This window comes from Tupaia chinensis, unplaced genomic scaffold, assembly GCF_000334495.1.
Source record: "Tupaia chinensis unplaced genomic scaffold, TupChi_1.0 Scaffold000567_1, whole genome shotgun sequence".
In the NCBI taxonomy this organism is placed as follows: domain Eukaryota; kingdom Metazoa; phylum Chordata; class Mammalia; order Scandentia; family Tupaiidae; genus Tupaia; species Tupaia belangeri.
Window position 1 is genome coordinate 1672446 of NW_006160080.1, and position 13425 is coordinate 1685870.

Sequence of the window (13425 nt, forward strand, 5' to 3'; positions counted from 1 at the left end):
AACCCTGTCTTTATGACTATAAAGACATTTTCACAGTGAGCTTCATTTATAAGGAGGATTTGTGTACCTTTATTCCTTGAGACCTTGAAAAATAGGATCGGTACAGAACCCAGGGAAATATTTCTAATTTTTTAATCATTCTTTTTCCATCTTCATTGCCAATCACCATTTGTTGAGAACCTACTTTTGGGGGATTATACTCTGTGGTCTCTCATATTTCTGTGTATCTTGCAAGTAGAAGCACTAGCTGCCCTTTATTCTGGACTACTTTTTTTTTTTTTTGGACTACTTTTTCAAGGATGCTTGTGTATCAAACAGACTTGGAAGAGAGACAATATCACTCTGTAGAGTGAAGGGCCAACATGCTTACCATCTAATATAATAAAAGCAGTGTCTCCTTCTAGCAAAAAGAATGCATGCTACTGTCCATTGCAAGAGGTTTAAGTTTCCTAAGTTCAGAGTTCTGTTCTGTAATAAAACCACTTGCATGTGCAAGTGTCTCCTGGCCCTCTTTGGATCACCCTGTGGGAACAAAGGCTTGCTACTTTATAGCAAGAATTACATAACATATCTCATCTGCACAGCAACTCTGCGATGGAAGTGTGAACAACCCCTTTTCTAGAAGAGGAAACAGTTTCTAGTAGGTCTAGAAACTTGCCCAAGTAAGTGGCAGGGCTTGGTTTTGAATTCAGGACAAATTCCAAAGCTGTGTTTTTCCATAGCTCTGTAGTAACTCTGTGGCCATAGCCCTTCTTTGCTGTAGGGAATTGTTTACCAATTGTAGAAGACAAAGTCATTCTAAGAATAGCCTTCTACTTGATTTGTGAAGTCTTTGGAAATCCGGGGCCATTTGAAACAAAAATCTGTCTCCTCACTATATTTCATTTCTCTGTGGCTTTTTACATATATTTTCTCTGTTATTGCAAAGTTCTACATGGAATTCGAGAATCTGGCAGTTGGGCGATTTTTCTCAAGGAAAAGAAACATTAAGACATTTGTTCTTGGAAAAATAAATCCATGTATGTGACATGTATGCCCATATGTATATACAATGAGCAATCTACTCAGGATTTATTTTGATACAGATGACCACTGTTATGCAAATATACACAGACCTACTTTATGTTTTCAAGACATTTTCTATACGGAGAACCAGGGATGGCAGGAAGGAGAAGAGGACAGAGAGATAGAGATTGAGGATTGCATACAAACATAGAACAAATCTACCTTCTTAGGCTCTTTTAGATGTCTTTGGAATAAAGGTTGCATGACAATTTGAAAACATGGTATTTAACTCTACCTCTAGAGGTAGAGCTCCAAATGCTAATTCTTGAGGTCCGCATTACTGTAATTCCACAATAGCATCAGAGTGCCTTTGTTTAAGAAACTTGGTAAAAACAGTGACTACATCTGAAGTCCTCTAGACCCCACATCCATTTTAAACTTTCTTAGAATGATTTCCCTCCAGGCATTGGTGATGATGGATCAGATTAACAGTGATGGCATATCTTGTTGTCCAACACTCCATACTTTGGAGTATGGGCAGCTTCCAAGGCCCAGGTGTCAGGAAAATAAAAGGAAGATGAGGGATCAGGGGCCCATAGCCTCAGATCTAAGCTTTGAGCACAAAAACAAGTGCCAAAGCCTTCACATGCCTTCCCACGCCACTCACCCAACCCCCCTCCAGCTCTCAGGCTCAAGTCAGATTTCACCATGCTCGCCAGGGCCCCCAGTTTCATTAGCATAACTGTGGCTGCAAAAGCACATGGCAAAGATTACGGTTTCCATGACCTCACTGATTCTGGAAAACACTGATACTTTGAAAATATATGTGTTCTTTCCTTCTGGGATTAAGAACAAATCTAATAACATATATAGGACGCCTCCTCTGAGCTTTCATCTCTTATGATCTCTCCATTCTCCAAGTACAGATTCTCTTGTTCCTTTTCCCATAGCCAAATTCAAGAATCTATTTAAATAAATTCAGGGTTAAGGGGTGCATACTTGGGCCACATATCAACACTCTAACTAATAAGAGTGTTCTATTATCTCCTGCACTCCCTCCTTTTAGAAAATGACTTTGCAAAGCCCAACCTCGAATATATAGTGCTTGCATGCCCTTCCCCCAACAATCCCAGTAGACAAGCAGGTCTTTTTTTCCCTCCGTATAATTACTCTCTTGGTGAGCTTCTACAGAGAGAAGCAGCAAAAAGAGCTCTGTTAGAGCAGACTCTGCTAGTTCTCTGTCTAGATTCCTCAAACTCCACCATTTCAGAGTGTTCCCACTGACTTTCAAATGGTAGTATTTACATCTCCACGCCTGGACCAGTGGGAGCCACTTTCCACCTAAATGTATCAGACTGGAAGCGCCTAGGAATAACCCCTCACCCGGCAAAGGAGCCCAAAGTCACTGATTCTTGGCTGTTGGTGTATATTACTTCAACTTCCTTTCCCCTTAAGTGGGATACATTTGAGATCTGTTTTCCACCATTTCCCAGAGTTGCCCCATGGGATTAATTCCCAGTGATCTGTTGTGAGTAGATGGCTTGGCTTCATAGTGTACTTGTCATTATCAATAGATAATTTTCCTTCTCTGAATCACTTTCCCACTCTCTTATTCATGTTCATAAACTTCCTATGTTACATTTTTGAAGGAACCCAAACTACTATACCTGCTAAAGATTACAGAAGATCATTGAAGAAGCTTCTGTTAACCCATTAACTGAAAGTTCAAAGAAGCATGGGGAGATGATGTTGACACCCTTTAGAAGCTCCAACAAAGGGAGAAACTAGCAAAGAAGTTTTACATGAACAAATGCATGCATTTTAGCTTCTGTCAGTTAAATAACCTCAAAACAAGCAGCCTTTATTGAGTTTTGTAGTTTTTGAGTGTTTTGCTCTCTAGTCTGGTTTCTTTACCCACTTTCATCTCTCCCAGTGGATAAAGTCAAAATTATTTCTGTGATGAAAACAGTCTTTATATATAAGGGATCTTTGTTTCAATCTCACCTTTTCCATTTGTGGCATACTAGTGGGCAAGTTTTAAGATTCTCTTGAACTTTAGTTTACTTGTTTCTAAATTTAGGGCAAAAAATGTCAATTACATTGGGTTATTCATTTAAAAAAAGTTTATGCACCTATTGTGTACTAATTTTATGCTAGCTTCCTAGCGACATAGTTATGAATAGCTATAGCTTCTTGCCTCATGACACAGCATTGATGTTGGGGGCTCTGGAGTTGGATGACTACTTCCACTAGCTCTGTGACCTCATTAAATCTTAATTATTTTTCTTCGTAAAGTGGGACCAATTTCTTCACTGGGTTGTGAGAATTAGTATCTATGAACAAGATAAAGCACATAGTACATAGTTCTCAGTATGTAGAAAATATTCAGTTAGTAGGTAATACGTAAGAATATTATAATAGGGGCCAGCAGGTGGCGTGATGGTTAATGTGTTGGACTTGAGTTGTGGACCTGGCAGTTTCAAAATCATGCTGGGTATGTGTGCCTAAAATCCAAGGAGGAGAATGGAGGAGAAGGGATTTCTGTGTGGTCATTCCCTCAGGTGGTGATTTCTCACTTTCCTTCTGTGTATGTGTGTGTCTCTCTCTCTGGCAAATGCGCATGCCTTAAAAACCTAAAAAAAAAAAGAAGTTTTTAATAGTTACTATTTATTGTATTTATTGGGTGCTTATTACATGCTAAGCACTATCTTTTAATTTAATTTTTATTTATTTTATATTTCATTTTCTTTTATATATTAATCACATTATTTAGCTTATGAAGTGAATATTCCAACATGTGAACATTTCTCCCTAGTCCATTGATAAACTATAAAATTATGTTCAACAGATAATACCACATTTCTTTGTCCCAATAATGCTTTAATTCTCTCTTTTTCTTCTAAATGTCCTTCCTCAGACTCTACTCTTTCACACACACTATATATGGTATTCACAGTCATAGAGTGCAGACACTTAGTATATATTAAGTGAGGACATACAATGTCTCTACTTCATTGCCTGGCTTGCTTCATTCAGTAGTAAAACTTCCATATTCTTCCACTTTCAGTCTTGTTGTTTTTTATGACTGAGTAGTATTCCATAGAGTATACATGCCACAGTTTTTCAATCCATTCATCTGTTCATGGGCATTTGGGTTGGTTCCATGTCTTAGCAATTGTGAATGGTGCCGCAATAAACATCGATGTGCAAGCACTTTTCTGATTAAGTATTCTTCTGTCCTTTGGGTAGATACCAAGGAGTGGGATTGCTGGATCACATGGTAGTTCTATTTGTAGATCTTTGAGGAATCTCCAAATTGTTCTCCACAGTGGCTGGACCAATTTACATTCCTACCAGAAGTGTAAGAGAGTTCCCCTTTCACCACACCCCTGCCAGCACTTATCATTTTTTTTCTGTTTGTTTTTTTTAATCTTAGTCATTCTTACTGGGGTTCGGTGGTATCTTATTGTTGTTTTGATCTGCATTTCCCTTACAATGAGGGATGTTGAGCATTTTTTCATATGCCTTTTGGCTATTCAAATGTCATCCTTAGACAATAGTTTATTCAGTTCATTCTCCCATCGTTTAATAGGGTTGATCATCTTTTTTCGGAACAGAAGTTCCTTGTGTATTCTGGTTATCAACCCCTTATCTGATGCATAATTTACAAAAATCTTTTCCCATTCTGAGGGCTCTCTATTCACACTAATTATGGTGTCTTTTGCCATGCAGAAACTTCTTAGTCTGATGTAATCCCACTTGTCTATTTTGGAGATTATTGACTGTTCTTTGGGGGGTCTTAAAATCTGAAACTTATTTAGGCCACTGAGGAACTTTGAGAATTAGATAATATTCTTTGCTACTTTTATCATCCCTCATTTAAGAATAAAGAAGTGCAGAAAGAGTAGGTAACTTGTCAGAGATCATATAGCTAATATAGAGAGCTAGGTTTTGAGCTCAGGTGATCTGGATACAGAATTCACAGTCTTAACCTTATGTCTTCACTTCTCAAGATGTGGTCCTTGGAGGAGCTGGTTAGAAATACAGAATCGTGGACCCACTCTTGTCCTATTAAACCAGAGTCTGCATTTCAATGAGATGCTCAGGTGACTCATGTACACATTACAGTTGGAGAAGCACTGCTCTATTCCATACCAATTGGAGTTTGATGAGTTAAGGGCTTCAGTAGAGCTATGGGTAAGGTACTAGTAGAGTAAAAGTCTAGGAAGGCCTGACTAAAGGCAATTTATTAAAATATAATGTATTGTATCTGAAAGGCATTGGTATTTAAGTGGTCAATAAACACTAAAACAAACACACACACACCACCACCATTGTGAACAATAGCACAGAGCAGTGACTTGTGAAAGCCTAGCTTCTTCTTGACCATAGCTTCCGTAACAGATGCAACTGGCCTTAATTCATTCTGCATTTGTCCTTGACTATTAGGCATTGCACAGTCATGTTTCTCTCACCTTGATGGTTTAGGAAGGAATTTGCATAGCCATAGTTGTTTTGTTTACTTCCATTCTTTGTTATCACGGTTACTCATTTGCATCTTCAAGCTTCCTTCATATTAACCTGAAAGTCACACATGGAGTGTCTTCTTCTAAGGGGGGGGGGGAAATCACACACAAAGAGAGAGTCCTAATTCCCAAGTGTCTGGGTGATAGCTTTTTAGATGAAGGTACCTCTACAGTAGAAATAGTTTTAAAGTTTTGGCCTGAAATCACAATTCATGTGGAGGCTTCCTCTTCAGATCTGGGATGGAAGCCTTGTACCTTGCATGTGTGCACATCCCAGTAGCAGAGAATGTGTCCTGAAGCAGAAAGGAAGTCATTATTGTAATGTGACTCAGTGCAGAGACTATAGGGAGAAGGTGTACGTCTCGAGGCAATTTGATTCTTCTAATTGCTCAGGAGAAAAAGGCTAGCCCACTAAGCCTTTATCTCTGATGATATCAGTTCTAAAAGAAACCCAAGGGCTTCATGGTACTACATTCTCTAGACCCCAAATGACTTTGCACATCCTTGCTTCAGTCATCTACTATACCTAAAAATGTAATTGCTTAAAATACTAATCATTTGATCTCTCATGAGTCCATGGGTTAAAAGGATTTTTTCGCTCATGCTGTCAGCTGGGATAGTAGTCATTGGTTACTTGATTGGCTTAGAACATTCAACATAGCTTACTCACATGGACGGCAGTTGGTGTAGGCTTTTGGTAGAAAACTCCAGTGGGCAGTCGTCCAAAGTTTTTTGGTTCCCCTCCATGTGGCCTCTCCATATGGCTTGGATCTCTCATAGCATGGTGATTGAATCCAAAAAAGGAGTACTCCAAGGGAAGAAGTACTCTATTGGTCAAGGGATGATGCTGATTCAAGGCAAAACAAACAAACAAATGAACAAACAGGCTCTCCACCTCTTGAACATACAGGGAGGGCAGGACTTGTTGGGGACTTCTTGGAGGCTAGCTTACACAATCCCTCTTTCTGACCATTTTTGTTCACCTTTCCCCAACTCAAACATTTTTACTGGAATTGCCCTCTAGAAATCTTGTTCAGTTATCAACAAAATCCCCTCTAACCTAAATGACTTCTCTGAACATTACCTTTCTTTTCTTCTATTAAAAAAAGTGGCTTTCTTCTGAGGGCACAGTTTTTTCTGTCACTCTCTGGGATGGTAGCTTTGTTTTTTCCCATGCTCCTCATGCCCTGGACCAGAAGGTGGGGTGAGTGCTTTTCCTTTTGTTCATTTCTAGTGTTTCCTCTTTCCCCTAACTAACACTACCCCTCTCCCTATCTTTGAACCTTAGGTCATTGGACACTGCACCTACTCCTCCTCTTGATTAAAGTCATCTGCCAATCTTGTGTCACTCTCCATCCTTCCTCTAAGATTGTAGATCTCCCTCATGGTCAGTCTTTCTAACACTTCTTTTGTTATGATTCTTGGAGATTTCCATACTGTAGTAATAACTCTCCCAATATTCTGCCTCTCTGTATCTTGACTTTCCTTCGTCCAGTGATTTTGTCTTTCTCCTTGTCAACCACATGCCTCCATAGTCATATCCTGGAATTATTTTCCAGTTCCTTCACCTCCTTCATCATCTATATTCTCCCAAGGTATCAAATTCAAGCAGTTGTTTTGATTCTGTAAAAAGTAGAGCTGAAGACTGAAAAAATTATCAATACTCTTAATGCCTTTAGGAGAAATAGCAGGATGGCTTTACCTAGTTTATTCAAGAGCTGCTTAACAGAGATGAGCAAGCAGTCATCAATAGCATGCTCAACACTGAAATTTAAAAACCTTCTAAATACACTGAGGCATAACATCTGTGGGAGAGGCAGTGAGGATCATGCTGCATATAGAGTCAAAGGGGTAAGTTTGAGATCTACCTTTGTTTCTTGGGCTTTGAGGTTCATTGGACAATTCACTTAATTCCTATGAGCATCAGTTTCCTTATTTAAACTACTATAAGACAGTCAGCTGAGCCTTTTTTTGAGGACTTTTTTTGAGATTTAATTCAAATAATTTATGTGTTCACTTGTAAAAGGTAAAGGACCTTATGATGTGATGTATTTATGTAAACTGGTACCACATTTTGGTCTGAAGAATGGCATGATAACCAGAGTTTTAACAAGATATTGCCCCATACTTAGAATAAATAAAGGTGTTATTTGAAAGTTTTTTCCAGGGAGCATTGATTGTTGGAGGCTGTTAAGTTCTGATACATTTTGATACCTGTTCTTAATGTCTAGCACTGTCATTTCTGCTTATTTGGAGGATGCTAATTTTATAACAAAGAACAGTTTTGAGGGCTTCTTTCAAATTAATATAAAAGGTTATCATATTCTAGACACTGTGCTAGGTACTGGTGGGCAAAAACAGGTGTTGTACCTACCCTCACAAAACTTTTAGCCAGACTAATCAATGATTGTACAACTGTGATAAGAGCTGGAAGGAATGTGTGTTCAGTCTAGCTGGACCTGTGCTAGGCAGATCTGACCTAACTGTAATGTTTAGAAGACTTCTTGAGAATCTAAGCTCTGGACAAAGGTAGGAATCAATCAGATGAAGAAAGGAGGTGTATTAGTTTCTGACTGTTGCTGATTTAGTTACCACAGATTTAGTTACTTAAAACAACACAGATTTACTATTTTATAGCCCAGCAAGTTAGAAGTCCTAGAATCAAGGTGTCAACAGGACTGCATTTCTTCTAGAAACTCTAGGGAAGAATCCATTCCTTGAATTTTCCAACCTCTAGAAGCTACCTTGGCTCATGGCCTCTCCTGTCATCATCAAAACTGGCAATGAAACATCTTCAAATCTCTCTCCTCACCGATTTCAGCCTCCATCATCACATTTTCTTCTCTCACTATAGTTCTCCTGCCCACCTCTCTTTGTTATAGGATCACTTGTATTTTTACTGGGTTTTCCCAGAGAATCCAGGACATTGTCCCTATCTCAAGATCCTTACCTTACCTTTACCACATATGTAAAGTTCTTTTTGCCATATAAGGCAACATATTCATGGGTTCTGGGGACTACGATGTGGGCATCTTTAGGAGGGCTGTTATTCTGTCTACCACAAGAGGAAGAACATTTTCAGTAGAAAGAACATGTGTAAAAGCCCTGGGATTGGACAGAGCATTTCAAATACCAGGGACTCAAAGTAGATCAGAGTGTCTGGTGCCTAGAAGCTAGAAAGATGATGGGACAAGAACAGACCAGAGAGATGGGTAGGGAATAGAACATATAGAACTTTTCAGACCACGCCAAAATAATTTTGCCTTGATCCCCAAAGCTATGAGAAAACACTGATAGCATTTAAGCATGCTCATAGTTAGCTACACTTTAAGAAAACAATTCTTCTTCAGCATGTAGAAAATAGACTAGAGGAGCCAATAGTTAAGGTGAACAATGATGATACCTTGTACTAGCTGGAAACGGAGAGAAGTTGAAGTGAGAGAGAGAGAGAGAGAGAGAGAGAGAGAGAGAGAGAGAAGAGAGGAAAAATGCAAAAGTATTTGGTAATGCATGGTTATTAGGCTTCAATGAGAGTGAGTAGCAAAAGGTGCCAAGAATAACTAACTGGCTTCAGTCCTGCATCCCATGGATGAATGATGGTGCAACTCATTAAAATAGAGAACAGACCATGAACAAGTACCAGGTTTATTTTGGATACTTATGAGTTTGGTTTGGGTTGCCCTTCAGCCATTCATTAAGAGGTGTTAAGTGGGCCATTGGTAGAGATGAGGAGTTCAGAGGAGAGGTCTAGGATAAAGATAGAAATGTATGAGGAGTATTCATATAAATGTCTGGGGTATGAGTGTGGATAAAGTATTTTAGGGAGAGTGGAAAAAGTAGATGGTTAAGGGCCAAGGATTGAGAAAGTCCAAAATCTAGTAGCTTGCTGAGGAGAACAAACCTTTCTGGGAGACAGAGAGCCCAGGAGGGTAGGAAGAAAATCAGGAGGCTGTTGTTCCCTTAAAGCCATGGCAAATGAATATTTTAAAAAGTATTGAATGACCATCAATGTCAAAGCTTTTATGAAGTCAAGTGAGAGAACAACAACAACAAAAAAGTCTACTGGATTTAGTGACATTATTAAGTAAGTTACTCCAAAGTATAGGACTGCCTAGATCCATATATTTTTTCTCATTTTTAGAGATGAAGAAACTGAATCATACCAGAAGAAAATAACTTAAGACTAAATTACAGAAACCTGAAAGGGATGGAGGACTTCTGATTTGGAGACCCAATCTTCTGGTATCTGTGACCCCAGGTTGAGCTCATGGTTTTTCCTTCTTCATCAGGGTCCAAAGAAGTTGTTGGCACTCAAATGCTTATTCATTGGTTACATGAACACATACATTTCTTCATAACATCATTAATCTTTACCAAAGAAATAGTTCTTACTCATGGTACTATCTCAAGGTCCTGATTAATAATAATAATAATAATAATAATAATAATAATAATAATCTCCTGACTTCTTCAATGAAGTGAGCTTTCCTAAAACCACAACAACTCTTATATCTCACATGCCTGAGAGATTATTTTCCTATTACATGCTCTTGGTCATTTTCTTATGTGTCTGAAAATGTTTTAAAATAGTTCTTTGTGTAGACAAAGTGAAAAGTGTGCTGTTTTTATGGAAGAAAAGTTTTCACTGTGCAAAAGATGGCAGACAGGGCACCAGAAGTGAGCTGCCAGTCTTTTTCTGAAAAACCATCATGAACAAGCTTCCTTCCCTTTCTTTTTGAAAAATGGGCCCACAGCACTTGCTGCAAATGAAAGCAACAAAGAGAAGTTATTAAAAAAAAATGTATCTGTGTGAGTACATGTGAATATGTTGGTACTTTAAGAATGAAGCAGATCTACTAGCATTTTCATGTCTAAACTACAAGCACATAGATGAATTGAATACAAGAATGTTCATAGCAGCACTATTATGAAGATCCTCAAACTGAAATAAAAACCTCCAAATGTTCATTGTGTCAGTTTGCTTCTGCTGTGTAACAAATTACTTTGAAATGTAGCAGTGAAAACAGCTATCCATGATTTGGCAGGTCAGTAACTGGGGCCTAGCTGGGTGGTTGTACTGATCTAAGCTAACCAAGACAAGCTGAGCTTGGTCAGATCAGATAAAAATTATCCAGTACAGAGAAGAAGACTGAGTCCACCATGAGAGCTGAGATCTAGTAATTTCAGAAATAAGGCAATGAAGATGTTCTGCTGAGAATTTACCCTGGTAGAGCCCCTGGAGAAAAGTCCAATGCCAAAGAGTTTGCAGACCACATCCTCCTGTGTGTCTCTGATTGCTCAAATTGATCTAGAAATTTGGAAGAAATGAATAATCCATCGGATGACTAGAAATCACCTCAGGGTCATAAGAAATATGAAAAACCAAGAAAATACCTCACCCCAAGGGAAAAGAATAACTACTCTTCATCCATAGACAGTACAATGGAACTCATGGAAATGTCTGATAAAGAATTTAGAGCATTGGGAACCAGCAGTTAGCGTAATGGCTATGTCGCTGGATTTCCACATAGCTGACCGCGGTTTGCGTCCCGGACCAGGTGACTTAGAACTCACGCCGGGCGTGTGTGCGTGCATGCCCAAGATCCCGAGAGGAGAATGGAGGAGAAGGGATTGCAGCGTGACCATCCCCCCTGTGGGGTGATTTCTCGCTTTCTGTCTCTATGTCTCTCTCTGTCTGTCTGACGAGCGCACGCGCCCTACAGCAAAAACCTCTCAAAAAAAAAAAAAAAAGAACTAGGGAGAAATACTGTCTTTGTCCTAAGATAGGCAGTCAAATATTTCCATGGGAACCCTTGCCAGGTCCCGAGAGCAGGAAACCACCTGTGATGGGGCTGAGTGAGGGTGACAGAACTTTCCTATCTGCTTTCCCTGTCCTTTCTCACCGCTTTTCATGCCACTGCAGACCAGGCCAACACTAGGCGTCTCTGGCCAAGTCACTGTGGAGGTGGTTCTTCTGGGTGAATTTCCCTCAGCCCGGGAGTGTCCAAACTTGCCATCTCTAAGCTATGGGGAGAGCTGGAAAGGAAGACGAAAGAAAACTTCCCAAACCTAAAGAGGCATTCAAAGATCCAGACCCAAGAAATACAAAGGACCTCAAATAGGATCAACCCAAGAAGATTTTCTCCAAGACATGTTATAGCCAGAATGACCAAAACCACAGACAAAGACAAGATACTCAGGCTGGCAAGAGAGAAACATCAAGTTACCTACAAAGGATATCCCATCAGGCTAACAGCAGACCTCTCATCAGAAACAATGCGAGCAAGGAAAGAATGGAAAAATATATTCAAAGCATTGAGTGAAAACCAGTTTCAACCAAGAATACTATATCCAACAAGATTATCCTTCATATGGGAAGAGAAGACAAGAACATTCTCAGATAAACAAAACCTGAAAGAATTTACCAACACCAGACCAGCTCTCCAAGAAGTTCTGAAGAGAGTGCTATCCCAGGAAAACTAAAGTTAGATGCACAGAAATAAGAGTTTTAAAATAGCTAAGAAAATGGCCAGCTTAATGGTAGGAACAAGTCCAGAGTTGAACGTTATCTTCCAGAATTTAAATGGAAAGATCAAATCACAGCAGAAGATAAAGTACATGAATTTAAACTGGTAAAATATAATTTTATGACTTTTGACTAAAACATTACTGACCTTCTATGCTTTGTTTTCCAGTGTTAAGGAGTTTTGTCTTCTCTTGAGCTGTGGACAGGTCCATGCACCTACTATTTGAACAGAATCCTAACCTGTTTCTTGGCTTTAAGTATTAAGCAAAGTTCTCTTAACATTTTTTTTATTTTGATTTACTAAAGCTAAAACTGCCTTTCTTGAAATTAAAAAATGCAATTGAAAAATATCTACTTAGTAACCAAAGTAAGCTATATAGCCTTAGCTACATGCTATTTTATAGTATATTCATTGTACCCACAGATTTCATGCCTAAAGTCAACTTTTGTTCATAGATATGTATATATCAACTTAACTTACTATTGAAAATATTTAGATTAATTAAGATATTTTGAGAATCAATACAATGTGGAAAAGAATAAAGAAATGGAAATGCAGATACCATACCAGAGACAGGGTGGGAGGAGGATGGGAAATGACAAATGGTGAAAAGTAGGGTAAATATATATAAAAGAAACAAGAAATGGAAAATTATTTGTTGATGATAACATATATGATTAAGCCACTTTACAGTGCATTCTGGCTGGAAAATCACATTTGGTATGCTGTGGTGATGTTCAGTGAAAGCATATAAAATAAATAAATAAAAATCATTATGCCAAAAAAAAAGATAAAACTATAAAAAAAACTGTCTAGTGCAATATAAAATGAATACTGGTTATTGTGATAATCTATTCCGTTCTGAGTGTTTTACTATCTGGCAATAGATAACTGATAGAAGACCACTTAAGTTCATAGTCTTAAAGGGCATAGGTGAGTCTCTCAATTCCTGTAATAAAAAAAATGTACTGATTATTTCCCCCAATTTTCCTTCTTTTTTGCTTAAAAGATAGACCCATGATCTTGAAAACAGAGAGCATTGGTGGAAACTGCTGAACTTTTCCTTAACAAATTTAGTCATAGGCTGCTCTAAAGTCGAATTAGTTTCTGGAATACAATATCCTGCTAATTCATACAAACAACCACCTGGAGTGACCTAAGCCAGGTGTGTCTGACTCCAATGTTAAGTCCTTTTAACTATATATATTAAAAAAAGGACAAAAAACATGTCAGAGAGGCTCAGCAGCAACTTTTCAATGATGGTTGATGGTCCCAAGGAGAGAACACAGACTCTTCTACAACAAGCTTGAAAGACAGTATCCAAAGTCTGGGGAGTACAAGGCTTAGGAAGTATTATAAAGCAGCAC